The sequence below is a fragment of the Varanus komodoensis genome, unplaced genomic scaffold (genome assembly GCF_004798865.1).
Source record: "Varanus komodoensis strain SLA01 unplaced genomic scaffold, ASM479886v1 scaffold49, whole genome shotgun sequence".
Taxonomy (NCBI): Eukaryota; Metazoa; Chordata; class Lepidosauria; order Squamata; family Varanidae; genus Varanus; species Varanus komodoensis.
This window is the reverse complement of record NW_025336072.1, coordinates 4,630,914-4,656,239: the sequence shown is the minus strand read 5'-3', so window position 1 is coordinate 4,656,239 and position 25,326 is coordinate 4,630,914. Positions and strand designations below refer to the sequence as shown.

The following is a 25,326-nucleotide window of genomic DNA, read 5'->3' as shown; positions in this document are numbered from 1 at the left end:
ATTTGCAACTCACCCGCCTAACTTCCACAGCTGCATCCTATTTATACCTTCCTTAACAACATAGTCAGTTTTTAAAAGAATACTCTATAACAAAACAATGTAATTTAAACAAATAGATCTGCTGCCCCAAGTTTGATTATCAGTCAAATTAGGGAAATTACATGCAGTTAAGGACATACATCTTTAAGTAATTTATACCATTATTTATTTATGCAGAATTTGTCATCCGAGGGTGGAGGCTAGAGGTTTGATGAGAAAGATAAGGTCCTAGGGCCCTACCATTCACTACTTACCCTAGACAAAGATCTCTGTCAGTCCTTCCTAATCCTTCCAAGCCATCTCCTCATTGGCACATCACTATCACAACTTTGTGCTCTGTTCATATAGGGTTCTGCTGGCTGGCTGAAGTTGTTGGGTCAATGGCTGAGGCCCTGAGATGCCAGTTTGGGGGTCTGTACTCAGGGCAAGAAGCATACTTTCAAGGTTTTATCTAACGTCATCATTCTGAAAGAAAAAAGGATCCGTAAGCTTTTTGCTTTTGTTTTTCTTGACAATATCTCCCTTTATTTCTAGTGGAGGGGAGGGTGGATAAGAGCAATTTCCCACAGGTTATCCAAAACAGAATAGTCCATGCCAGGTGCAAACAGAGGGATTAGAGACTAGAATTACAACAAGGAGATCCAAGAGGTGGCTTCAGAGAGTGCAAGGAGAGATCATTGGCGCTACAATGATTAAATCACAGAATGGAGTGAAGAAATAGGGCATAAGAAGGTGGGGCACTGTCAGCCAGAATCCATGACACCCACACAACCTATAATATTCTCTTTTTTAACCACTTGCCTGAATCTTCCAGCTATGCATGCTTATTTTAATTTAACTATGCTGTTACTGCTTGCTGCTAGCTTCTCTGTCTTCCTCCAGTAAGCATCTTACTGCTTACAAATGCACTCTGTAGGGCAACTTTATTTTATTACTGTTACTAAGGGTTTTCTGTTATGTGCTATCAAGTTGTCCCCAACTTATGGCAACTGTAAGAATGATAGCCCTTCAAAATGCCATATTAGTGATGGCCCTACTCAGATTCTGTAAATTCAGGGCTGTGGCCTCCTTTGTGGAGTCAACTCATCTCTTATTTGGTCTTCCTTTTCTTTTTCTGCTTGTGACTTTCCCTAGCATGATTGTCTTCTTAAGGTGTGGCCGAAGTATGGCAGCCACAATATTGTCATTTGTACTTCCAGAGAAGCCCCAGAATTGATTTGATGTATGACCCACTTGTTCATCTATCAGTCCAGGATATTTGCAAAGCTCTCTTCCAGCAAAAGGGTTTTCTACACACGCCATTCATCATACATTTGACATTCTCTACTTGCCATTGCTTATGGGATGTTTAGAAAGCCAGTTGGCTCCCTAAGTTTCATTCCTGTGTCTAAATGACACTTTAGACATGTTCTGTTGTTTCCTTAGAACAGGGGAAAATACCATTGTTGTTGTAAAGTTTGTATTTTATACCATAATGCCACTTAGACATTATATAGGAGAAAAACAAGAAAGGAAATGCTTTTGGTGTTATCTTATATCTCAATTCTGCAACAAAACTAAAAGTAGTCATGGTCAATAGCTGATTATCAGCATTCTGTAGAAAAGGGTGTTATTTCCTTGTTACTGCTACAAAGTTTTTGCTTTTTGAGCATTCAGATCATGTATGTTCAGTTGCCTCAGTAAACCTGATACCAACCCCATTAAATCCGATTGGTTCCATCTTGCAGAGCAAAGGTGTGAGAAGTTTCAGGCTTTGTTCCTGGGAGCACTATAGATGGCAGCGAACCACTTCATTCACTTTTAATGTTTTTGAAGGTGGTTTCTGTTCATTTGCTTGTGCGGCCCGTGTGCCCTGGGTCTAAGATCTTTCTCTTCTCTGAAAGGAGCACTTGGTTTTTTATTCGTGTGGGCTGTGTGTTCCATGGGGATACAATGACTCTCTGTTTCTGAAATGCATCGTTGCATCTGTTTGGGGGTGACTTTTGCAGCTTTGGGGAAACATGTCTATTTATTTTTCTATCTGCATGCTGCCCACTAATACAGCTGGATTTGCTAACCCTACATTTAATAAATATTAATTTTGATGCTTCAAGTAGAATCTCAAACTACTTTGAGAAATTCCTATTGAATGCTTGAGTGTCATTGCAGCGGAGAAGAATGAGGGAGGGGAAAACAAACCCAGTTGGTCCTGCCCACAGGACAGCCACACACACACCCAGCGTCCCACTAATCAGCTGGACTTTTATGAGTTACTTTATCCTTGGTATACATTTTAAAAAATAAGCTTGTTGTAAGGAAAGTTAGGCATAACTCAAGTTGTTTCCAAGGAGGCCAAGCCTCACTGTCGTTTTAAGCACATTGCTAAATCCTTGATTGAGAAACATGCATGTTGCTCAAGTGAGGTATATGAAATAAAGTGCGAACGCAGAAGCAGATACACATGGGTTGTGTGCTCGTTTGGTGAGCATAACACGTGATATGCCTCTGCCTGTGCAACGGGAGCGGCATACACAAAGATCTTGCCAATGCCTGATCCCTAACTTTATCAAGGCGTGCAAGACACATTCCTTGGTCAATTTCCCCCCAGCACCCTCCCTCCTATCCCTCTTCTCCTTTCAGCAATCTTTATTCCTTTGGAAATCGGGCTCAAGGGCACCATAATCAAGGCATTGCCATCACTTTCTTGTGATCTTAACACATTGTACTTTAAGAAGCCCAGTATCTTTAAGAATCAGCCTCTGTAATTCCATAATTTTGTTGAATATAATGCATACTTATAATTTTCTCATATATATTCATGAGATACCAACTCAAATTCCCACCATATTCTCTTTCCCTAGAATAGATAAAGACTGAAATGCAAATATTTACATCTTTCTTTCCACTAACCCAGATGGTTTACCAGTGTCCCTATAGATTCCTATCCCCTTCCAAATTAAACCCCTCACATGTCTACCCAGAAACCTGTGTCAAACTCATCCATGATGTCAACTAAATACTTGCTGATACTATGTGAATACTGTCTATGTGTACAAATTTTCAATGTTTGTAATAAACTACATTCAGTTATTCTAACCTCTAGCTCTGGTCCCACTGCTTTCCTAGTAGCACACGTTTACAGCTACTGTTTTCCCCATTTGGGCATCCAAACTCCTACCACTGCACACTCTGAATCTAGAATCACTGACCATTGGTCATGATGGTTGACACTTTGAACAGTTATAGTCCCAAGCATCTTGAAGAAAGCAGTTGCCTACCCCTGCTCTAAGCAGAATGTTATTGACGCAAATTCCTCCTCTACATTTAAATATGACACATGCAGAAGATACATGGTGACAAGCCAGGCTAAGCACTCAAAATGTCTTCCTATCTAGAATCATGCCTCATTTTGGTCTGCTTGTTTACTGTGAGCCCCATAACTAAGTTGGTCTTTAAATAATGTTAAATAAATAAAATGAAGTCAATGGAATGGAATTTTAATGGAAACAGTACATTTTGGTGATATGGTTTCAGTATAGTTCTTTTTCAGTCATCTTTCAAACAACAAAAAGGTATTAAAAACAATTGCCATGAGTTCCAACATCAGACTATCATCTGGGCTTCAAATGCCATGTCTCTAGACATGCAATATTATGTTTTCAAGGCTTCAAATTAATGGAACAGTTCCATGCTGAACTTCTGTTCATAGCATTCTCTTGTCAACTGAAAGCTAAACTTCAAAACATAGTTTAATGTAGGTATATCTACAAATGCTGATCGATAAAACAAAAATAAGTTATGCATAAAGTAGTTTCAAACTGTTAAGTTTGTACAACAATCTGAGTTTCTTCAAAAGGAAAAGTACATTTGAAGATGTTGGTGGTTGATTTTAATAGTTCATTATTAAAGTACTCACCTACTAGGAGAAGATGCTATAGGCTGCAAAGAAAAAAGGGGGAAAATTACAATGTTAATGCTTTTATTTTTGATGCTTTACATACATACTTTTTTCTCAGATTTAATCAGAGGTATCAACTATTTTTTCTTATTATATGCAAAATTCCCTACATAAATAAGATCCCTTCACCGTGAAATTTGAACTGAAAATGGTCATTATGGACAAACAGGACATTTCATAAGTTTACCTGAAAGAATAGCGACTGAAATTGACAAATGTCCTATTCACATTGTGAAAGAAGTAAATAAGGGATCTTATACACTGGCTTCATATTCCCAAGCTCCATACACTCACTTGTGCAGGGACCATGGCACATCAGCTCCCTACAAATGAATGTTCTCTGAGAACATGAAGAACACAGATAGCTAGTAGGCCTTTGCTTGGCTCAGGCTAAATGAAGGGGCAGTATGGCCCAGCAGAAATCTAACACCACTGCAACCAGTACCTCAATAGTACAGTTTAGAAACCAGTTTGGTTCTCTGGGCAGTGAACAACAATTCATATTATGCCATAAAATACAAAAAGTGAATACAATAAAAACAGTAAATGTCAATATAAAATTTAAAACAGAATGTAAAATTTGAACAGCAAACCTAAGTTCAATTCAACTAGATCTGTTAAAAGGGAGAGAGAATAGCTTACACAAGACTCCTAAATGCCATTTAAAGCTTTTAAATATCATTATGTGCTTGCACATAATAAGGCAGTCTTAACCTGGTGCTGAATGAATAACAGAACTGGCACCAGGCAAGCCTCAATGGGGAAATCATTCCATATTCAGGGGACCACCACTAGAAAGGGGTTCTTCCTCACTGCTACCATCCGAGTCTCTCTGAGAGATAGCACAAAGAAGGAGGCCTCAGATGCTGACTATAACATTCAGGTAGCTTTAGATTTGTCAAGGTGCTCCAACAGGTACTGTGGTCATAAGATGTATAAAGTTTTATAGGTTAAAACCAGCCCTGAATCAAGCAAAGAAGTATACAGGTAGCTAGAGCAAGCAGACCAGAATTAGTAGTACAAGCTTAGCCTGTCTGGGCCCAGTTATTAATCTGACTGCTGCATTTTGCACAAGCTGTAGCCCCCAAACAGTTTTCAAGGGCAGCCCCACATCAAATGCATTGCAGTCATTTAACATGCAGATTACTAGAGCACTGATTACTGAAACAAAGCCATCCCAATCCAGATAAGGGTGTAGCTGGGCCACCAAGCTAAAGTTGGTAGAAGGCATTCTGTGCCACTGTGCTATCTGAGGTTGAGGTGACAAAGACGGCTCCATGTGGGCCCTAAGCTACAAACCCGTTCCTTCAAGAGGAGTTCAAGTCTCTGCAGAACAAGGTGAACTTTCTCCAACAGGTTGGACACTCTACATATGCAGGATAACATAGATATTCTCATGTAAAAAGAGCTTGATGATACAAATTTATAGATGTCTCTCACAGGGGCTCCCATTACCAAAAAGGTTTCCTATATATTAGGATGTAGGATTAGGAAAGCCTTTCAATATCAATGTTTCTTACTGTTTGGAAGAGCCCTGTTAATTACGTAACTAATTACATTTATTCCTTTCCCAGTACCTACCTAATGATTTCTAGAGATTATTATATAAGCATTCATTGTAAATATATACATGTATAGCATAAATAAAGGCCTTGTTCATAAGCCAATAAAGAGCTTAGCCCCACCATGTAGTAAACGTTTGCAATTATCTAGCAAAATGTAGCACACAGTCATATATTAATTTACTTAGAAGACCCATTATTACTATGCACATGTGCATAGGACTACACCCTTAGGTTGTCTTCAAACATTGGCATTCAATATATTTTCATCTCTTCATCATACATATGAATTCATGTTAAGTACATGTTGCCAGTAATTTCTGCAAAAAACCTTTCACTGACCACTTCTCAATGAAGTTTCCTTTTCTCTAATTGCATGGAATTTCAGAAGTATAAACTTCCAATAAGCAATTGGTAAATGTGTGGTGTTGAACCCTAAGTCCTCATTTCTTACACACACACATCTGTTAATTAAACACAAGAATCCTTCAGTGCTTCTCCCAAGCTCAGTCAGTGCTGACTGAGCTCCTGGGGGTTTATTTTGCTTATTGTGCTTCTCATAGATAGCATTCTTATTGTGTCCTTTGCTTTTCATCTGTCTAGGACAGAATAAACATCAGTCTTTGAACATTCTTACAACAGAGACCAAATAAATTATTGTTTTATGCTCACCATCATACATTAAATTATCTCAAATTTTAAACTGATCCGGTTAAATCAGAATCTATTTTGGCACTGTATTACCTTTTCTATATATATGACTCAAACCAGAATCTCATCAAGAAACAGGTTAAAACTAACTTTTCAAGCAAAATCTTCTTTTCAACAGCTTATGCAGAAAATAGAACAAGAAATTAGGTCACAAAGCACTGAAGAGATAGAGAGATGATTCCAAACAGTAACATAGTTCATAATCTGTGGCAATCTATTTATTATGCCCTGAATTCTAGGGAGAATTCATCAGTTTTCGAGGATGTTACATAACATGGTATGCAATTTAATAATTTTGGTTGATTTTTCTGCACATCAAAAGCTACAGAACTAAACCTTATTTAATAGTCATTCTGCATTATGAAGACTAACAAGCTGAAATAGTTTCAGTAACCAACTGAATTCAATAAAACTAATTAGTTTTCCCTTGCACTCCAACACAGCTGCCCTCATGACCTACTGTATTCTCATAACTCCCTACGTTCCCTTTTCCCTTCACCAAATCCCTCAGCCAGTGACCTTCAGTTTGGAGGTGCAAACAGCCAACACAAACAATCACAGTGGCTATTTTGCAAGCAATTATTCAAACTCAAACCATTTTGGTCCAATCACACAATTATAGTTGATTGAAACCTAAGATATGAGCAAAGTACAATAGTATTTTCCATAAAATACATATAGTTGAATATCTAAAGTGAGAAAGAAATGCTGTCATATACTTTTGATTCCTATTCACATAGAAAGTGCTCTTTCCACTGTTTAAGAATGCCTGAAGTAGCTGGAAAAATGATTTTGGCTTTTCTTTGAAATAAAACTTTTTATAAGATGATGTTCCAATAATACCTAACTTGTAACAGACTTGCATATAGAGAGAGCTTCTGATAGATCAAAGGATTCTGGAGTAAGTTTCTTGAGAATATTTTTTAAAAAGACTGATTATGATTTTCCTTTCAAAAATAGTTAAATTGTTCTGCACTATCAAAACCAGAGTATTGCAAAAAGATAGGGAGATGATATTTCACTGACAAACCCTGCTAGGATAGATATTAGTCATAACTGGAAAAAGAAAGAAGTACTGTCTCTAAGGACAAGGAAGAGGGCATGGGACTTTACAAACTGTCTCTCTTTCTCCCCCCCCCCACCACCCCCAAGATTAAGACAAGTAAATACAGTAATAAGTTTATTTCAAATGTTCATTGTTAATATTGTTATAGAACAATATGTTATAGGATTATGTCTCACTTTATAAAGCTTAAAACCTGGGATTAGATCTACTGAAAAATTGGATACTGCAAGCTCATGTTTAATCATGGATACCTTTATTTTAAAAAATCTCAAATATAATAGCCTAAGCTTCTTTGAATACAATATTCCAAAGTCTCGCATTCTATAATCTAGAAACATCTTGACCCTTCACACACACACACAGGGAGGTATGGGGGGTGGGGGGGGGCAGCTGACAGAAATAAAGGAAGCTGTTACTGAACTTTCTGGCTCCTAACAGATGTTTCCTGGAAAAGTCATCTCCACTGAGTCATTATGGCACAGCAAATAGTTATTCATTCATGCACAAAGTTGTGATAGTTAAATGCCTATGCAATGTCCTGTGCGCACAGCATGTTTTGCTCATCTTAAATAAGATCACAATCTAAACTATTGATTTGTTAACAGTTACCTACAAAGTTCGGAATTTTCATAATTATATTCAAAACTGATTTAAAAATGTGTACATCAAATGAAAGCTTACCTGTAATAATATTATGCTTTTTATGCAACATTTAATACATAGAAACTACTCCCTGCCCTACTTACAAATTTCAGACATGAAGGACAGATCTGGATTGGTAGTACAGAGAGGACAAAAACGTAAATCCACCCTACCCTCCATTGTAGGGTCCCACTGCAGGTCAGGTCCACTGTACTTGTTTTGGAGTATATATAAAAAGGGAAAGCTGAATACTATGTATAAAAATAATTGGTAATGAGGAATTCTGGGGAAATGAATATGGTGTATACAGTTTGATCTGCAGTCACCACTTCCCTTTCCAGTGCATCCAACCACTAGCTTAAAACAATTGTTTTGTCTTTAAATTTGAATTACGTAAGAGCTTGGGCCATGTGTGTGCTGAGGGTGGCCCTTAAAAGCACCATATTAGGGAAGGTACTTTTAATAAAACAAATATTTTAATATTTCCAACATTGTGACTGTAACAAGGTTTTTTTTTTCATTAGCACTCTTTCTACTAACAGTTAAGATACATATGGATGAATGCATTGAGGAATCGTATTTTCAAAAAGGAAGGGCTGTCTACTGAATTCAACTCGCTAATTGAGGAAGGAATGGGGTAATTGCACAAAACTTCCACATTTTCAAAAAGCCATTCTATTCTCCATCCAGCAGTCCAGGACACCCATACCTCCCATTGACTGCCTGGCACTAAAGTTGGTACCAACTAGCAGTAAGTTTGCTCAGCTGTAGAACCCATAGACTCGGATACAGCTAAGGCATTACATATAGTTTCTAAAAAGAGCTCTGAAGCATAATTTGAATTGATCATTGTGTATATCTTCACTAGACACAATGAAAGTTCAGATACAGCAAAACACAAACAAAAATATTGTAAACACACCCCACTGCCATAAACCAACATCTCTCATTTTAGTTAACATCTACATTAGCCTTTCATGTTTTTGTTAAAGGGAGGATGCTTACCAACACTGATATATTATGCTAGTAAGATGAAAGGGAAAATGGATCAGGGACACAACATCAATTATCTCCTGCAAGTTTAAGTAACAGATCACAGCTATAAATTAATGGAACCTAGCACAGCTAGCTACATGCTTTCCTAGTGTTCTCACAAAAAGATGCAGAATGCAGCATGAGTGGAAAAAACCCTACAGGGTTTGGACAGTAATCCAAACTAATAATCATTTGGAAGCATTATCTTTGTGAATTATTTCTCAATATTAGTAAAACAGCAATGGAATTATGTAATCATAATACCCTGGAATACCATAGTAAAAAAATGGAAAATATTTTAAAAGCATGATACTGTCTCTGAAAAAACAGACCTCACACCGAACACTAATAAAGCCAAAATAACCTTGCAAACCTCTTGCCTGTGGGTGCAAATTTACTGTCTAAAACATAAAAGTAATTTATGGGGCATAAGTATGATCATGGTGATCCATCAATGTCATGGATAAACTTCACTGGAAATCCTAGTTATCAGTTTTGTTTATGACAAATATCACTACTGTTATTCAAGTTAAAAATATCCCCACTTTTTGTTTCATGTTGGCAAAAAGCAATTCAATACTTTAATATGTCCACGGTTTTTGAGTGGCTTCTTACAGTTACAGATTCCAGTGCTTGCTCCTACCAGTGGAAGTGCTGGCCAAGTGGTGTTCTTCTCCTAACAGTGCAGCAAGAAGGAAAGGGACTTTTACCAATTCCTCCTTCCTCTGCAGCTTCCACCACTTCCCATGCTATTGTAGAAGAATCTGCAACTCCCTGAAACGGGGCACTAGAAACCACAGGGATGGAGAATTATTGTTCTGACACAAGCCAGGTCTGTTAGTACCCTTTTTTCTCACTTTGGTCAAGAGTTGCTCATTCTTGTTGCCAATGACATCTACTGTTCATCTCCTAAACCCAGTCTGGAAGTTACAATGACTTTGAATCGCTTTGCATTTTTTCTACCAGAAAAAAATCAGTCAACAGGTAAGGACTAGGGTATATGCTGGTACTTTCCCTTAGGATTTGAGGTGGGCCAGGTCTTAGCTCAGGCTGCCTGCACCCAGTCTCTTATTCACATTTCAGCTAGTAATGGCCACTCCAAGAACAAACTGTGGAATCCTATAACCAGTGCTTTTTTTGTAAGAAAAAAGGTGCCAGAACTCATGAAATCATTTACCTTTCGCATGTAGTTAATCACTGTACACACACCCACACACGTCAGTTGTGTAACAAAACAATAACGGTCGCTGCTCACAGTAAGCACTCAGCGCACAACCACACGACCAATCACGAGCCGAGCAGCAGCATCACAACCAGCGCGGACGAAGTACGCATGCATCGTATTCAACACACAAGCAGTCCATGTGCACCATTTTAATGATTTTGCTGCCGACCTGCTACGCTCGACAGGGCGATTCAAATCTACATGGACCAAACATCAAATTTTCAAGTTACTTTTAAAACTTGGAAAAATCTGTCGAAAAAAGGTGCTGGAACTCCGTTCCGGTGCATTCTATGACAAAAAAAGCACTGCCTATAACAGTGTTCGGCAACTCTTGGATGGCAGTTTTTGCAGTGAGTGTGTGTGTGCAGGTGCAGTGGGGGGAGGGGGCAGTCCTTGCAGGTGTTGCCTTAAACAAGCAGTTTAAGGGTTAGCCCTGAATGAGTTGTATTCAAATATGTGATTTCACACTAAGTCACATGACTGCTACAGCTCTACTGCTTCTTTTGTATCTCTTAGAGCAATAGTTCTCAAACTTTCCTTCAACATGAACCCTCTTTAAATTCCTTTTGTGGCAGTGGACCACTAAGACTTAGCTCCAGATTTAAAGCACTAGACGGCATCAAATATTTATTTCAAATTTCTCATGAGGGGCCTTCAAATTTGGAGAAGGGGGAAATTAGTTAATGTGTTAATGCACACACTCCTATTATAATATCTTTATTGCAATGATCCCATATGTTTCAAATTCAGCCATCGATCCATCCTGAGGCTAAACCAAAATGCGCTGTCACTAAATCCACTGCAGCAATATTGAAAAACCACCTTAACGAACAATAATCAAGCAGCTAGCAGAAATCAAAGACGATTACGAAATCAGTCCAGATGCTCACTCACACTGACAATGACTGAGGTTCGGCTTTCTCTGCCCCGCAGTCACTGACTACATAATAGCAAGAAATGTCACGTCTTTTTCTCTGCACTCAGTCATTCACTTGCATGTTCTCAGTGTGTGCAGAAATATCATATGCAGCTATTTGCCATCAAACAGCTACTCTCATAGCTGATTTATACTCCTGATTGTTTTTAATTGAAGCAATAGGTTTAAAAAGCCAAGTTTTACAAAACAAGCATGGAAAATTAAGATTTTGTCGTTTTTCCCATTCCCTCTTGCTTTCATTCGTCCATGCATTTGTTCATTCAGATTTAACTGCAAAAAACCATAATATTTCTTCAAGCCTTCATGGACCCCCTGTGAAGACATCAAGGCCCCCCCGTGTTTAAGACAGCACCTGCAAGAACTGCCCCCCCACTGCACCTGCGCACGCGCACACACACACACACACACACACACACACTGTAAAAACTGTCATCCAAGAGTTGCCAAACACTGTTATAAGGGTCCACAGACCACAGGTTAAGAACCACTGTCTTAGAGTGTAGACCTTGGTAAAAATCACATCCTGCATTATTTATCCCGTATGTGAAGAATATGTGTCCTGGGTCATGAACAAAAAGACAAACTAAAACAGGTGTCCCCAATATGACACGCAAAGGCACTTCCAATGGTACCTGAGAGGGGCTGCCAATATGCAGCCATGGCACCAATTTTTTCCCCACTTTCTGATATACATCCATGAATTTGTATATTGCCATAGCAAAGAATACATATGGAATACATATAACATTCCAGCAATTATGCAGAGGCATTAAAAAGTGGACCAAATAACCAATAAGTAAACTTTTGAAGGTGGTTTCTATATTTATTTTTATTTATTTATTTTTCAATTTATATCCTGCCTTTTTTTTTACAAAGGGCTCAAGGCAGCTAACATCATTCTCCTCCTCCATCTTATCCCCACATCAACCCTGTGAGGTAGGTTGGGCTGAGAGTCTGTGACTGGCCCAAAGTCACCCAGTTGGCTCCATGGCTGAGCCGGGAATAGAACCCAGATCGTCTGAGTCCCAGTCCCATGCTCTTAACCACTACACCACACTGGCCACCCATTCAAATATTTAAAGTATTGTAAGGTCTTCATTCCATTATAAGAGGTGAGTGTTTATCCTTCCAGTGTTGTAGTATTAGTTTTTAGCTGTTGAAAGGGTGCTCAGAATCCATTTATTTATTTATTTTAAACTTTTATATGCCATCACCACATGCCTCGGCATCTCAGGACAGCTCACAGCACATACAATTAAAAACAATAAAACAGTAAATTCCATAAAATTATATAAAAACAAAAAGCAAATGTTAATGATAAAATATTAATTTTTAAAATAGCAATTAAATAAAAAAGGTTTTAACCTTGCCCCAAAAAGAATATAAACTCGGCACCAGGCTCACCTCTCCAGGGAGTGCATTCCATAATCTAAGTGCCACCACAGAGAAGGCCCTGCTCCGGGTAGTTGTTCTTTTTATTTCCTTTAAAGAGGGTTCCCAGAGCAAAGCCTCTCCTGCAGATCTTAAGGGGCATGAGGGCATGTAAGGGAAGAGGCCATCTGTTAATTTCCATGAAGCAGATAAGTAATTTTAAAAAGAGTGTACATCAGTGATTAATAGACTGTCCAATATTTATCTGTGTAATAATAGACATGAAAGAAACATTTTTGTAGAATAAGACACATCTAGACACCAAAGCCGAGATCACTAATTAGGTAATGTGTGGTGGTGCTCACAGAAGTTTCTCAAATTCCTAAATATTCCCACTGGTCCAAAAAGTTGGGTATCCCCAGAATAACATGTTTGATATATCCTGCCCCCTGAGGAATATTGAACACTGAGATCCATGGAAAAATCTTTGTATAAATATGCCATTTTTTTATTTTTAACTCCAAGTAAACAGTATTAGGCTTAATCACTGCTCTAGAGGGAAAATTAAACTTAAATTACATGTCAGACATAAAATATTGAGTGAAATGTTTCTAGTTACAATTAATTAACTACACATTTAAGAGGTTATGTGATTTTCTTTTAGGAAAATCAGATTAGGCCATATAGTTCAATATTATAACAATTTTTAGCATTTTGTTCAAAATAATTCGTATGCCAAACATACTATGTAATTCCAAAAACAAATTATAAATTTATATGTTTTGTGATACTCATGTGATTATAGTGTGAACCTATGTGCTTTTAATCAACCAGTATGTATTTTTGCCGCACCTTTGTGTTTCAACACTAACTATTCATGCACTCTAAGGCCGAAAAAAAGATTGCAGTCACACCTTTACAGGAAAATGTACAAAAGACCTTATTTAAGCAGTTCCAGCTTCCAGGATCAGTCCTCCCATGAAGTTGGATAAGGTGCCCACCTTAGGCCACTAAGCAGCAACCTGTGTGTTCCTTCTAGCAGGAAGACCTACTGCCACCATGTGCCTCCTCCCCTCCCCCCCCCTCTGTTCCCACTGCCTTTGTTACACCACTGTTGTTGTTACTGCCTCGGCCCATTCTGCAGATTCTCTCAAGAGTGAGGAGGTGTGCAGTCTCCAAGGCCACCACCATCCTCAGGCTAGGCATTTGAAAGGCCCACCAGTTGTTCTTCTGATCACCATGGCTTTCTAGAGGGTGTCAATAGGCAGAAGATGCAGTGCCAAATATGTGAGTGGGCAGAGCTAAACTGTGCTGGGCAGGAGGAATGCAGATACGGTGAGCACATGATGGAGGAGTGGGGAGAAGGGATTCATCAATCCAGTTGCTGGAGGGGTGAGAGAAGGACGTTCAAGCTGGCAGGGGGCAGAGAGATGGGTGCAGTAGGTGGAGGGAATAGACAGATGTGGTAGCAAAGTGGGGAGATGGCTGCTGCAGCTACAATGGTGGCTGGTGGCACGTGGCACCTACCTCAGGTGATCAGTGCCGCCCACTCCTTTACTATTCTGAACATGTATAACTTAAATACACTAAAAAGGTTGAATGAAACTCAGACTCTCAAAGGAATTTGGTGGGGGGGGGAGGAGGTTCCCTGACAGACCTGAACTGGAAGCAAACACCTAACGCAAAACCCTATAACTGGTTCAAATTGAACAACTCCTGCAGCCTTGGGAAATGTCTTTCCTTGGTTGAGTCTACCTTTGGGCTGCTCATAAAAGGACATTCCCCAGACTATGCTTTTCAGTTCGGGAACTTTTTTCACAGGCCACCTTTGGCTACACTTGAAAAGAGGTATCTGCCTCTTCTGACAACAATCTTCTGCAAGCCAGACAGAGATAAGTTCCCAGTACCCTGACATTACATACCTTTACCAGGCCCTAAATCAGATTATTCTGAGTCTTCGTCAAAGACCACAGATTCAGTGGAAAGTATGACAAAAGGTTATAGAAAGCTGGACTAGCTGATTCTGAATTAAGAATATAAAAGCCTTGCTGGAACAGATCCGTAAGTTTAACTTCGGAAATAACCCAGTATTGCCAAATCTGAGATGCAGCAGTTCTTCAAAATGCCTTTCACATAACATAGCAGTTCTGTTTAACTGGAAATGCCAATGGCTGATCCTTGAATTTCTGCATGTAAAGTGAATGTTTTACCTTCTGAACTAGGTGATCTAAATGATACAGGCTATAACAAGCATATACAGGCCGCATCAAGTATTCCACTGTGGTGGTGGAATACTTGATGCGACCCAACCTCACCCAGACTCTACTTCCAGCGGCTCCCAGGTAAGTTGAGTTTGAGACCCCTGATGTAAATGGTTGACCTCATGTACTACTAAATTTCATTTCTGTTGCTTCAGTTTAGGATGTCATCCAATACATCCTGCTCAATTTTTAATATGGTTGCTATACTTTCTAAATTCTAATACCAGATCCAAGGTATTTTAAGTATACCTACATAATGGTTCCATGCAATGAGTGTCTTTTACAATATTATTATTATTTTCAATAAACCTGTTTCCCAACATACTTTACAAAGAGCTTCTACATTCACCCAAATTTCAAAATGGGTAGGTCATGCTGTGATAGAGAGACTGGGAGAAGTGGGACTTAAGTGTTTTTTATGGAACATTTGTGATGCCATCTTAGACATGCAGTACTAGGGCATTTCTTACAATCCCAATTTTAGTGTATTTTCCAAACTTCATCAATGGATGCCTACTTTAACCTCAAATCTACTTTAAAGAAATTACTGAATAAAAGAGCTCCTGACAAATAATACTGGTTTTCACGTGCTTCAGAGTTTGCTTTTCAACACTGTCCTCTCTTTACCCTGCCCCTTAACCATTCTACACAACGAGAGTTTTCAAAGAACTCAAACATGAAATCACTGACCTTTTTAACTGAATGCTTAACATTTCCCTAAAATTAGCATTGTACCAGAGGACTGGAGAATGGCCAATATAATACCAATTTTTAAAAATTGATCCAGGGGGGTCCAGAAAATTACAGGCCAGTTACCTTAACATTTGTTCTAGGTAAACTGCTTGACAGCATTCTTAAAGATAGAATCAGTAAGTGCATAGAGGGACAAGTTTTCACAAAGAGATAGTCTTGTCTCACTAACCTATTGGAGTTCTTTGAGAATGTCAATAAGCACATAGACAGGGGCAATCCGGTAGACATTGTTTACTTGGACTTCTAAAAGGCTTTTGACAAAGTCCTTCACCAAAGGCTCCTGAACAAACTAAGCAAGCATGGAATAAAGTGTGTGTGTGGGGGGGGGGGTCCTCTTAAGGCTCACTAACTGGTTAAAGAACAGCAGAGAGAAGGTGGGATAAATAGCAATTTCTCCAAATGGAAGAATGTCATCAGTTGGGTACCACAGGGACTAAAACAATGCATAGGACCTATTCATAAATTATCTGGAATTAGGAGTAAGTAGTGAAGTGGCCAGGTTTGCTGTTGGTACTAAACTTTTTAGGGTGGTTAAAATGAAAAGGGATTCTGAGGAACGCAAAGATATCTCTCAAAGCTTGGAGAATAGGCATCAAAATAGCAAATGAAGTTCAATATAAGCAAGTGTAGAGTAATGCATATTGGAAAAAACATCAAGTATACACTGATGGTATCTGAACTAGCAGTAACTAAACAAGAAAGGGATCTTGAGGTAGTGGTAGACAGCTCAGTGAAAATGTTGGCCCAGTGCTCAGCTATTGTGAAGAAGGCAAACTCCATGCTAGGCATAATTAGGAACAGAATAGAATAGAAAACTACCAAAATCTTGCTTCCCTTATACAAATCTTTGGTGTGACCACACTTGGAATATTGTATTCAGTTCTGGTTGCCTTACCTGAAAAATGACATTAGTGAGTTGGAAAAGGTACAGAGAAGGAATATAAAAATGATCAAGGGGCTGAAGCAGCTACCCTATGAGGAGCAGCTACAACAACTGGGAGTATTTAGCTTAGAAAAACGGCGAGTAAGGGGAGACATGGTAGATATTTAAAATAGTGCATGGTGTGGCGAAAGTAGAGAGGCAGACCTTTTTCTCCATCTCCCATAACACTCGAACCTGGGGTCATCCCATGAAGCTTATTGGTGGGAAGTTTAAGACAGATAAAAGAAAGTACTTCTTCTCACAGCATATAGTTAAACTATAGAATTCACTGCCATGGGAATGGTGATGCCCATCAATTGAATTGGACAGATTCATCAGGAGGAAGCTATTAGTGGCTATTAGCCTGGCTAGCTATGTGCTACCTCCTTTACCTCCTTTCTCCTGTTCTTGTGATTGTTGTCACTGCTTTGAAGCCACTGTGCAAGTGTTTTCATTAATTTCTGTTTATTATAACTTTGGGTGGTTTGGTATTTCAGAGGCACACAACTGCACAATTTTGAGTACATGATATGTGAAGCCCTACCTGGTTAATGCCCTGGTAAGTGCCTGCTTTCTAAGCAGGCAACATCCATGACAGTCAGGCTCCAAATACGTTACTTTGCTTTTACTTGACAGCTATCAAACTGTGAAATGTCAAACGCTAAGTGAAGCCATAAGAAGATATTTGTGAAAGAGAACCTCATCCTCCACCCCACCCAGTTGCAGTGAGATCCTCTATGTTTTAAGTCAGGGCCTGTTTTCAGTCTCATCCACCTTTTCCGCTATTTCCAGAGTTGCTAGGTACTCAGAAAAGTGGAAAAGTTCAGCCTACCTCATTTATGGGAGCAGTTGCTTTTGGCATTTGTTAAAACTAAAAATTTATTTGAAAGCAGAATTTTTGACAAGAGTTTTTAAAAAGGACATAAATGGCTGCATGAAGTTTGCATCTTTTAAGCTTTAAATTTGGGTGGAAGGAATCAAACTTGCATTAGTAAAATAAATGTTAGTGTAAATTTAAAATCATTCTTTTAGCTGACATCCAAAAGATGAAGATTGTGGATTTATTTTAATTAGATATGCAAGAAGAGTGTCATTCCTCTAGCCTGTTTATTTGCAGTGAGACCCACACTATCTTTGTGCTTTGGAAGGCTTTGCCATCTGCACAGAATTCAGCATGTACCATTACAGCACAGATGCCAGAAAAATGACATCTACTTTGGTCACAAGCTCTGCCAGATGTGTTTATTCTTGTAGTTCCATTGCTGCTGCTTTGGCAGTTTCTGGAAGAATCAAGAAAGTGGCAATCTAATCCAAAGCTACTTGGAAGTGAGCCCCATTCAACAAACTGGAACTTGTTTATAAACAGATATGTATGGGATCAGATTGTTAATGCCTATGAGATACAGGCATCACTAACAAGATAAAAAATTATGCCAATAGTGACAGATCCTTGTTGTAAGATCACTGCCTAGTATGACTCTAAAGCAAATGTTAAGTGGAAATAATTACTTTAACAGCCAATATTATGTTTCTTTTAGGATGATTGGCTTTTTGTTCAAAGGAAGTGTTGAATATCTTATTTATCTATATTTTAGCAAAGCCCTTGATATAGTAGGCGCAATCTGAAATCCTATCTGTGGATGTTAGAACATAAGAAAAACCAGACCAAAAACCAACCAGATCTATGTGCAGTATTCTGTATGCATGGTGGCAAACCAGCTCCTCCTGGAACAACTGATATATGTAGGCATGCCACCTCTGGTAAACAACTACAGGCAATCCATTGGTAGTTACCTATAATAGATTGTCATACTATACAAACCCAGCGTTTGTCTAATAAATTAATTACATACTGAAAAACTAACCTTAAGATATTTGAAGAGATTTTGTTGTATCTTGGTATATTTGATAATTTGATCACCATAGACCAGGGGTGTCCAAACTTTTTGCAAGGAGGGCCAGATTTGGTGAGGTGAAAATGTGTGGGGGCCGACCATTTAGCCTGACATTCTTTGAACCATTAACATTAAATGCAAATGAAGTATTTTATGAAAGACTAAACAAATAACTGCACTAATGTGAAGGGTGATACTGAGATCTCGACTGCATTATATAGGCCAGGTCTGGCTCAAAAACAGTGGTTTTGATGTGCAAGATGGCAGGTGAAAGTCACTTAGTCTCGTCCTCACGCGGTTCTTGTTAATGTTCATAACCGAGAATGTCTTCTTGCACAACTATGTCGAACCAAACAAGCTCAGCATTTTCTTAGTAAATGTTCGAATCTCTTGGAACCTGTCTTTATCCAGCTGGCGGTAAAAGTTGACAAGAGGGAGCTGTTGGTGCCGACTGCGACACTCGGCATCACACTGCAGCTCAATGGGCTCCAGCTGCAGGTGGTCTGGAGCGTCATCAGGGTCCACAGAGAAAGATGAAAAACGCATGATCTCCTTTTCAATAGCTGCAAAATCCTGAAAGCACTGTTGAAACTCCTCAGCCAGAGATGAGATGTCTGCTTCATACCTCCTTATTTGCGCAGTCATATTGTTCTGTGGAAAACTGGTCATTATTGCCTGCAGCGATGGGAAATGTGTGGTATTGGGCTGTGTTTGTGACAGGTGCCTTTGGAAAAGTACAGCTTGGTCCTAAAGGCTTTGATATGTGAATACAGTTGGCTTACCACTGCATTTTGCCCCTGAAGGCTCGTGTTCAACACGTTCAGATGTTGTGCTATGTCAACTAAAAATCCAAAATCAGCCAGTCAAACAGGATCAGATAGCTCTGGCATCAGTTGTCCCTTTTTTGCCAAGAATTGTCCGATTTCTTCCCTAAGAGAGTAGAAGCGCTGCAGTGCAGACCCCCGACTGAGCCATCTTACCTCGTTGTGATACACAACATCTCCGTATTCAGCCTGGATGTCGAGTAGAAACTGTTGAAACTGGCAGTGGCACAGGGCTTTGGAGCGAATATAATTAATAGCCTTCATCATCCGTTTCATAACATGATCATATTTCAGATGTTTGGCACAGAGAACTTGTTGGTGAATAATACAGTGGAGTTTTATAGCTTTGCCTCCTTCGCTGACTTTGTTACAGACTAGGGTTGATAATCCACTTCGCTTGCCAGCCATAGCAGGTGCGCCATCCGTAATAATCCCAGTGACTTTATTCCACGGTAGATTCATGTCATCTATGGCGGAACAAACAGAAACAAATAAATCCGTTGCTCTTGTTTGGTTCTTAAGGCTCTAGAGGTCAAGTAGCTCTTCACTCACGTTCATGTCATTGTCCACTCCTCTCAAAAAAATCAATAACTGAGCGGTGTCAGATGCATCCGTGCTTTCGTCGCAGGCTAACGAAAAACAATCAGACTCCACTCCTTTTGCCTCTAACTGTGTCTTAATATCAGATGAAACGTCTTCAATTCTCCGTACCACAGTGTTACGAGCCAGGCAAACATTGGCAAACTCTTGCTTCTTCTCAGGACAAATTTTCTCCACCATTTTCATTACGCAGTCTTTAATAAATTCACCCTCAGTAAAAGGTTTGCAGTGCTTGGCAATCAGCGTTGCCACCTCGTAGTTCGCCTTTGTGGCATTTTCATTTGACTCACGGGCTCTTGTGAAAAAGCGCTGCTGTGCCATTAAAGCAGCTTCCAGTTCCTTCAATTTTTCGCCACGTTCGTTCCCAGTTAGCTTGTCGTAGTTAGCATGTTTCGTCTGGTAGTGCCTCTTGATATTGAATTCCTTGAAAACAGCCACAGTCTCTTGGCAAATTAGGCAGACACAGTTGTTTCGTATTTCAGTGAAAAAATACTCCAATTTCCACTTGTCCTGGAAGCAGCAGCCCTCGCTGTCAACTTTCCTTTTTTTAGTTACAGTTGCCATTTTAGAAATGGGCACACAAGCCTTGTGTCACAAGGGTCACGCGGCAGAGAGTGCTGACTCAGGTCTACTGCCATCTTCTGGTGAAATATAACCACCAGCCTTGAAGGAGCAGGAGGCAGCAGGGGACAGCTGCGGGAACCGCTGTGTGGTGAAGGGAAAAACACAGGCCGGCGGGGATGAGTGTCAGGCTGAGCTGGCAGGGAGAAGAGGCTGCGGGCCACTCGAAATATGAAAACAGGCCGCAATTGGCCCCCGGGCCGGACTTTGGACATGCCTGCCATAGACAAAGCGCATATTGTTATGAAAGAGTTTTTATATGTGTTACCTGAAGGAAGAGATGTAAGGGTTCAGAACTATCCCTTCTATGTTGAACATTTTTAATAGAAAATTGTTGTAACTACCTTCTGTAGTTCTCGCCAATTATAGGCGGCCCATAAATATATGCAAATAAATAAACAGTAAGAAATAGTTCTAACTGTCCCTCAAAGGATCGAGAAGGAAACAGATTTCTGAATGGCACATAAAGAACTATTAAACTGTCATAGATAACAGAAGAAAATGCCTACTTCATTTTAAGTGAAGTTAAAAATGTCCACTTATGTATTGACACAATTAGGGAAAACATCTCCCAGGTATTTGCAATCTGGCATGGTTTGTAAGCCAAGTGGCTGTGCTTTTCAGCCAATCTTTCTTACTTTGGGTAGCTACTGTTGTCTGGTAGGCCAGTCAAGCATCTTAGTAGCATCATAGTAGCATCATAAATGCAAGGCCTTTAAACCAGGTGTCACATACAGAAGCATTTTAGGCCCTCCTGGCATGGGAAAGATGTGAGAGATGGCATATTCAGAAGGGGTGTGTGTGTGTGTGTGTGTGTGTGTGTGTATGCGCATGCAATATAAAACCCTAAATATTTTGCAAATCCTTTTGTAAAGAGTAGATGTTCTGGAACAGGAGTAAGAAAGCAAGAAGGGACATCATTCCAGTATAACTGGCTTGGAAGAATACTAACACCACCAGCCTAGCACTGTACAAGCTGCAGGCAAACCACAAAATAATGCCTTGTACTATAGCAAGAATCACAAGATTGAACTGTGGCAACATAACACTCCAGTGACCACAATATTGCACTGCAGTAGGTTATTCAACCATAAGTACTGCCCCAGCCATAAGCCTTCTAGGGAAATTCATCCATGGTGGCATCTTGTGACAGGAAAACTAGTCCATGAAGCTTTGGGCAACCACATACCATGGACCTGAGGCATTATCTGAGACTCTTAAGCAGGTCGATGAAAGACAGAAGAAACTGAAACAGCGCTCTTATACGGCAACCAGTTATTCACCTGTTACCAATCAATACAGGTTTGGGGTTCATATTACAGAGGGGAAAATGCAAAGAAAAAAATATTGAAAGCATCATCCATGAAAATAGCAACAGTGACTACAGGTGATATTTAATCCAAAATAAATATTTTTAAAAAGCAGGATTAGTAGTATATGATGTATTTTTATTTAAAGCAATATATAAATATTGTATATGAAAACACTTGGTTCCACTTCTTCTCAATTTTATTTAATTTTCAAAAGTATGACTATAAGTACCCTCAAAATTTGATAAAATAAAAGTATATTGGCATAATTTTATAAACAAACAAAAATACTTCTCTAAATACACAGCTGCCTTTGAAAATCTGCATGTTTCAAAGACCAAATAAGCCTATTCCATGTCAACAGCTGAATATAAGCATCTATTCTCCTCACACCCCAGTGTCTACTGAGAAAGTTCTGTGAACTCATCATGAATACTTCCTCCACACAAAATAACACAGCTGTATTCATTTATAAAACAAAAACAGCACTGTAGAAAAGTATGCTGCTCTTCATTCTGGTACGCTATCAGTCCAACAAAAGGGTAATGGTAAAAATGGAAAGCATGCTATCTGGAAAGGTCAAACACTTCTTGAATTAATTCTATAGCAATTGTATGGGGAAACTAAACTTTACCACAATGCTTTTATCATTACAGCAAATTAACAATGACAACAGTGGCAATGTGATAGGCTCTTGAATTACCTTGGGCTTCAGTGTGCAATCAGTTATACAGCCAAAGCAACCTTTAAGATCATTAATCAAACAGAAGAATGCCAGCTGCCAATTAAAAGCAAGATGGGTTTGCACATTTTCTTTTCCTTTGTAAAGAGAAAACTATAGTCATCTTGTGATATCCATGTTCATTCCAGTTTTGTAAATGATTTACATAAAAGACATGTCCACGTTATTAATACAGGTGACCTGTGCACATGCTGGGAAGACATATATGCATGGCAGGTACAATACCCTCACTTAATGTTCTCTTTCAGTAAAACTTCTGGTTCGGGAGAGGAAGGAAGACTTTCCACACAGTCCTGGAGTCTCATGGAATCCATGCATTCATCTAGGCAGTTTAATAATTGAGATGCCAACTGGATCAGGCAAGCACAATGATTTTCTTTTGTCTGAAGCTATCTGAACACACTGGTCAGCAGAAGGGGCAGAAGTGGCACTGAAAAACACATGCAAAATGAGATCTAGCAGTAATCGTATGTAGGAGCCATGTTGGGAAAGAAACTATCTTATATTGAAACTGAGTAGAGCCTACAATCCCTTGACAGAGTCTAAGGAGCCATAGGAATTTTTGGATTTCCAGGTCCAAGGTCAGAAAAGGATTCTGATCTTGGGTTTGAGGATCTGCGCTCATTTGTCCCACGTATCCATCACAGCCAGTGCAGAAAAAACTATGTGAACTAAGCTGCTCTTCGAAAGCTGTAACAGCAATCTCAGAGAAAGGGTATAGAAGAAGTTCTGGGGTGGAGAAAGAAGAGACTGACTCTGCCAAGATAAAATCTGCCCTGGTAGTAGCTCAGCTTCCTTTCCTCCCACTCCAACCACCACAATTAAGATGGCTGAAATCTTAATCTTGCTGATTTGCAGAGTGAGAGCAGCATGGGCACAACCTTCACCTTCCTGCTTTCCCCATAATCTTCCAAATTAAGGCATCCCCAGTGGATTGTGACCTAAATGACTTGGGGCTAAGTTATCTCAAGTATTTTTCCCATATATATCTACCTTTAGGATCATCTTCTAAAGTTCTTCTCTATTCTCCTACCAAATCTATTCTTGCGTTCAACATTCAACTCAAGTTTAAATAAGCAATCATTCTGAAGACAGCTTCAGTGTTCCTACTACACTATAATTTGTGGAATAACAAATCCTAAAAACAAGAGAAACCAGTCATAGTTTGAAAGAGTGGAAGTGGCAGGTTGCAAATCATCAGGGGAACTCTAAATTGAAACACTGCCTTCCAAATGCCCTTGGTAGCAATCTGTGAAATTGGGTAAAGTAGCATCAGATACCTTCTAAAAATGAATTATCTTATTCTTGCACTAATTATGCATCCATAGATAATTGCATGTTCATTATAAGCATAAATGTTAGGAAGCTAATAACTTATAAGAGACACTTCATATTATGGTAGCTTAATTTCACCAGAGTTTCCTCCACAGCTTTTTTTTTAATCTAGCTCTTACTGCTCAGCTTGTTGCCTAGCACTACCTCTCTAGGCCTGACTACAAATAGGAAAGACCCAACATAAAACAGTGCCAGCCAGGCATTCCAAAAATCATACTGTGGTGCTATGGAGACAATTGTAATTTTATCAAAAGCTTTTGAGAGCTCCTGCAGAACAAAGGGATGCATCCCTACTGTCTAGTTGGGTCATCCATCAAGGCAACCAGTGTTGTTTCAAATACAAATTTAGGTCTGAACTCAGACTGGGAAGGAGTCAAATAGTCAGTTTCCACCAAGACAAACTGTCTAGTGTAAGCCCATTTCTTTAAAATGAAAAACTGAAAAAATAATTCTATGATTCTATGCCAACTACAGTAACTATACAGGACAACAAGATGAATTTTGTTTTCTTGCTTTAAGAGAGAGCCATTGTGGCATAGTGGTTAAAAGCGCTGGACTTGGACTCAGGAGATCTGGATTCTACCACTTAGCAATGAAACCCACCAGGTAACTTTGGGCCAAACTTCTCAGCCTAACCTGACAAGGCTGTTAGTGTGAGGATAAAATGGAGAGGAGGAGGAGATGAAGAAGAAAGTCTTGCAACCATTTCCTTCAATGCTACTGGAACAGTACCTTCCCTCATGGAAGGATTTATAGCTTCAACCATCTATAGCCACTGGAATGACCTTTGGAGAAATTAAAGACTGTTAAGTATGAAGAAACTGAAGGAACCAAACCAAGAGAAAGCATCGCTCAGTTTTTTTTTCCTCCTTATTTTCTTCACCCTCAAGTCTAGGCACTTATATATACTTTTCTTTTTCCTAAACAAAAGAGCTTGAATTGACATAGAGCACCACACCAGAGAGAAAAAGAGATATTCAGTTTCTTGCCTGTCCCTCTCCCTAAAAAAAATTATTGTCAAGTACACTGAACTCACTTGTTTTAGAAAATGGAACAAGAATATAGAAACACAAACTTAAATCACCTAGAGAGCAAGCTAAGAGTGGCGGACAGACCATTGCTTTCATTTTATTGAACTATCAGCTCAGCTACTCATAAACATTCATACTGTTTATGGATAGGGACATTTTAAATTAATTCACAACAATCTGGGTAAAATTCTTCTGCCACTGCAGCCTTGCACAAAAGAATGAAATGAATAGAATAGTGAACATAGAATAGAGAATTAATGTTCACACGACCTTTGGAACATGCTCCCCAGTGAGATGTGCTAGGCACCATCCTTGCTGTCCTTTCAGCACTAGGCTAACACCCTTTTTATTTAAGAAATATTTTTAAGGGATAGCTGTTTTAACTGTGTTAAGATTTCCTTGGTGCTAGAATTGTTTTCATATAGTTTTGTTGCTAAGACCATTATTACATTGGTTTTTATTATATTTTACTCTTTTAAATGGTTTTTATTTATTTTAATTGTTTCA

General features: G+C 39.1%; 1 protein-coding gene across 3 annotated transcripts in view; it reads right to left on the bottom strand.

Moving 5' to 3' along the window:
* The window catches only part of PTPRE (protein tyrosine phosphatase receptor type E), a 147,527-nt gene that overhangs the window by 108,806 nt on the left and 13,395 nt on the right, over nucleotides 1-25,326 (bottom strand). The window contains exons 1-3 of one of the 3 annotated variants that reach the window (XM_044445597.1): nucleotides 22,415-22,495; nucleotides 3,935-3,957; nucleotides 294-504 (exon numbers count right to left, since the gene is read on the bottom strand). The gene's annotated coding sequence lies outside the window, so the exon portion shown is untranslated. Of the gene's footprint in view, nucleotides 1-293; nucleotides 505-3,934; nucleotides 3,958-22,414; nucleotides 22,496-25,326 lie in introns of those variants that run through there. The other 2 variants (XM_044445596.1, XM_044445598.1) reach the window with 2 other exon arrangements.